A 5,000-nucleotide genomic window follows, 5' to 3' on the forward strand; every position below is an offset into this window, starting at 1 on the left:
AGTGAGTAAAAGAGATGGAAAAATATCCACTGGGGAGAGAGATGGAAGGAGATGTATGGCTGAGAGTGGAGCTGAGATAACACAGTCTGTTCAGTCAGATGAGTAGCGCCCGTGTTGTACAATTCCCACTGACAACACCTGTCAGGGGAGACATCTGCTTCCCTCACAGTTTGCTACAGCTCCGACACTCACCACTCTGTCTGTACCAATCTGCTCGGCCTCGCTTTTCTCCTTGTTTATGTCTCCCTATGACCTTAGTGTTGCTAGAATAATATAGTGTATGATTGGGATCCGTTATTCATTTGGTATGCCGAGCAGGCCATGTGTTCAAGCTAAGCTATACTCCTATGGAGTGAATGCAGAGTACAACCAGTTTCCAAATAGAGATCACACATGACAGGATGCTTTTTGGAACAGGATTGAGAGAGTACACACAGTCAAACATACAGTTGCCGTATTTCCGGAGAACATTAATGAAAGGGAATACATTTATTGCGGTATTTAAAATGTAATTCATGTTGGTTCATTTGTTTTGATTTGGAGACATTAAAAGTGCATTAGACTATGTGGGAGGCAAACCGGCCCCTATTTCCTGTTGGCTCATTTGGGGAATGTTGTGGATGTGTACGTCTCACTAAAATGAACAGAGATAATGGGAGCAAGCTTGATTATCTAGCTAATGACTTGTGTTGTGTACAGCAATAACCCAACACAACTGCATTTACACGGGACAGGAAAAGCATCATTCGTTTCGGGAATCCTATGTGGACTTCAAACACAACAGAAAACCTTAATTGCCCTCCACAATCCCCATCCCCGATAAACTCTTGTTCATCACAACGTTTCCTACATGGGGTGATTCTAATGTACTTACCCGTCCCCAGACAGACTCCACCTGTTTACCTTGACTACACTGAGAAGTGATGCACACTGACAGGTTTCTACGGCATGTTGAAACACAGCAAGGAACCTATAATGCTACAGTACAGTAAGCTTCTATCGACTGGGAAGCAGCCATGACCGTTTTGCCCAGGAGTAGAAGTGTGCGTCTATGTGTGAGAGAGAGTATGCACGCTCGGTTGTGCTATCCGTCCAGCGCTCTCTCACACACAGGACCGTTGTGGTGTTATTGGCACCTTGCAGTCATATTTGATCCAGGTCCTCTGCTCTGTTTCAGGACTCAGAGGTCCCTGTCAGAGGGACAGGAGAGGAACCTCTGAACGGGAACCTTTTTGACCCTAATCCTAAACCTAGCTTTATGTCCACACACTGGTTCAACTCCAACCCTCGCCGTAACCCTAATAAAATTTGATTTGATTTGATTCCACACCCTGGCTCTACTGTCTAACGTCGTACTGTCAGTAAAGACGGTTTCAGGGCTCGTGTTTTTGATGTGTAAGTGTGCACTTCTTGTTCCCCGTACAAGCTGGTCCTGTCGTAAAACACCTGCTCGTTTTAAACAGCCTCCTACTGCTGGAGTTTGTCCAGGAGGCTGCTAAGCCCTGGTCGGCAGGTCGATAAAACTCAGACACACTTCTGCATGAGAAACCACGGCCATAACACAGCGTCATGCCCTCAGGCCGCCCCCTTAGTCAATAACAGTCCTTCAAGCTCTCCAGCCCTTAAAACCAACACAGCAGCAGTACAGGGACGTTACGCTTACAGATTATAATTATTATATATTTTGTTTAAAGGCTACTTCCTCTGGTATGATGTGACAGGGTGGACTGGATTGGCAGCCTGACTATCCTGTTTTGAAAGCGTCCTGTGTGAGTGGCAGCCATCTTGAGCTCCTACCCTAAATCAGTGGCACTATGACCTGTCATCCTCCCTCCAGTTGAGTGACAGATAGCTCAGAAAGTGGTGAGGAGGGACATGACTGGATTGATTCACAGCTGTCGTTTTAGAGGTTGTCTGCATTCAGGGATCTCATTATAACACGGCCATCAGAGTGGCTTGTCATGCACGCACGCGCACACACGCACACGCACGCATGCACGGGCACACACACACACACACACACAACAACACACACACACACCGCCACCCTCTACTCTGTAGAGGTACACACACACACACACACACACACACACACACACACACACACACACACACACACACACACACACACACACACACACACACACAAACAACACACACACACACCGCCACCCTCTACTCTGTATGCATGATAGTGCTTGTGGCCTTGGCCTACGGCTGCTACTTGTCTCTGCTGTCTTTTAGCATTATATCACTAAAGATACACTTTGATCAAAGTGTAACCTAATATTGGCATGTTTAAAAATTTCGGTTCAACTCAAGAATTTAGAACCCCAAAAATCGAAGAGATAAAATGTTCATTGATGCATTACTTATTGTTTTTTTTTAAAGCAAAACCGAAATGTTCAAAAATTCTCTTTCCCCAATGTTATTCTGACCTCTATCTCTCTATACCACATCTCCGTCTCAATGTCCTTTCAATAATTCAACAGAATGCTTGCTTTTAGCAAACAGCACCGCTCTCCCCGGCTTCTGTTTTGTCGGGGTGTGGTGCGCGAGCCGGGAGAAGTATGTCAATGTTTCAGAGCCAGAGATTTTGGGCCTAATTGGGTGGGTCAAGCGCAGGAGTGGACATTAAAATTCATAAGGTAGAAGGCCTTTAATTCGGAGGGAGAGGAGAGGAGGGGGGCGACATAAACACACAAGATGTGATTGGCACCCGGAGATCCAGAGCCGGGAGCCAATCACATGCCCCGGGCCACAACACCATGACTCCCCTCTCAGTCACACTCCCAGCGGGGGCCGTCTGGCCCTTTCTTGTCTCCACAAACAGGTAGAACTGATATAACCCCACTGGGCACAGACATCAATTCAACGTCTATTCCACGTTGGTTCAACGTAATTACATTGAAATGACATGGAAACAACCTCGATTCAACCAACTTGTGCCAAGTGGGAACTGATGTATGAAAGGCACTGTTTGATTTCTCTCCCACTGTTGATTCGTTGTGACGGACACTTTCTAGTTATTCAGGGTCTGTTGTTGTTTAGCGAACAGACAGCTTGGCTTGGCACAACTCGGCATGGCTCTGTAGCCCAGCCAAGACAGCTGCATTTCTCCCCCTGTCCTCCCTCAAAGACTGGCATGGATTCCATGATGACACAACAGGTCTGTCACTTTCCAAGCCGTGTGGATTATCCTAATGGTTTATTGGGACTCGCTGGCTATGTCCGAAAAAAACAAAAACAGTAGCATCCAAATGTGTTCAAGGATTTCGAGTATTCATGGGATATTGTATGACGTCGGCTCGGCCCTAATTGATGTGCTCTCTCTCACATGGAGCTGCATGGCAAATGGTCCAGGAACACAAGGAAAGCACAAAGGACAATGCCCAGGGACTAGTCAGCCCACCCCCTCCTCCGAGGGACCAAAATGTATCTCTCTGTTACAGTATCCAGATGAATGACTACTGAATATGATGGATTCCAGACATGGATGGTATAGTATTATTCTATCTAAAAACGTGTTCACTGAGGATAACTCTGATGCTATCTATATGGATGGATGATCTATATGGTCACTTGTATCTGGACAGGGTGACATCTGAATTACTTCACTATGTAAAGAGGGTTTCTTGTCTTCTCGTGACTTTTGTCTTATTTACAAGAGGAATCAGATCAAAAGCATTTAAGAGCTTTCTCTTTCAGATAGATATTTGACAGGCAGGTGATATAAAAGTCCCTCCTCTTTGACAGGGAAATCTCTTTGTTCCTGAGGGCTTGTCTCCCACCAATCACGTAGAGGTGGCTGAGAAGATGAGCTGTCTCTGGATTTATAATGTCCCCTTTGGGACAACACCAGCGCCCTCTACTGAGGGGCTAGGAAAGTGACAGGGGAGAGTCTCAGTCAGAGGGAATGGTGTGTTACTGAAGGACTGAGGTTTTTGTCTACGTGCCAGAACATTTCATCTGGCCTGGGCAAATTTAACCATCAGAGTGGACTCGCCAAGCCACCACCCTTTCGACAAATATTGTCAAAATCAGGTTGGGACTAAATGATGGCCTCATGACATTAATCAATCTGAATTTTCAATTCCATTGTTGCCCCTTGTGGAACATGATCCCGTCCTAGACTTCTGCCTCTCGAGCTCTCGAACTGTTGTACAGTACTTTTGAATTGTGCCAGGAGTCTTGTTAGATCTCAACAGAACAACAGTTTGTAAAAGATGAAGTCAACCAGGCGGACGTAGATTATCCTGCAGCATCACAGAGTAGGGTTTGTTTTTTTGCTTGAGAAAGACAGAGTGACGGCACTATGCCATGGCGCGGTGGATAGAAATGAGTTTTATCAAGTCGACAAGGGCCCTTATCGATTCTGTCTGCTGTGAATGCTATGTCAGTGATACCACCATGTTGTATGACTAATCAGTTTATATTCAGAGACATAATGATGAAGATAGGGACTGAGATGTAACATCTGGCAGGGCTTGCGGGATTAGGGGCTGATTTACCATCAACCAGATCATGGATTTATTAACAAACTGTGACAAATCGAAACTCTGCTGAAATAACGTGTTTTTCAGTTTGGGATGTATACATCTAAGTATCACAATGTGCAGAAAGCTCTTTGCTGAGTTAATGAGGTTTATGATTTGGTAAACCACTTGCTGGTAAGTGCTGGAAGAAAGCTTAATGCGAACTAGAATGAGATTGAGATCTTGAAAACAACAGAGAAACAAGGCAACAGTAAACATGTCATCCTCCATGAATTATGCAGCGCCCCCTCTTGGTCCAATTGAGGTATCGCGTGTGACTAACACATTTCTAAAAGCTAGTTTAGCTCCCGCCTTGGGCCAACCAGAGTACTTTTGTAAATGATGGACCTCTATGGCAAGACTCCTCATTCACCCAAGTTTCGTCTAAATCGGGCTAGTGCTGTCTGAGATGTAGCATGTGACTAACGTACGTACGAATGGACGGAGGCAGATCCATAGTCACCT

Source organism: Oncorhynchus kisutch, linkage group LG10 (genome assembly GCF_002021735.2).
Source record: "Oncorhynchus kisutch isolate 150728-3 linkage group LG10, Okis_V2, whole genome shotgun sequence".
In the NCBI taxonomy this organism is placed as follows: Eukaryota; Metazoa; Chordata; class Actinopteri; order Salmoniformes; family Salmonidae; genus Oncorhynchus; species Oncorhynchus kisutch.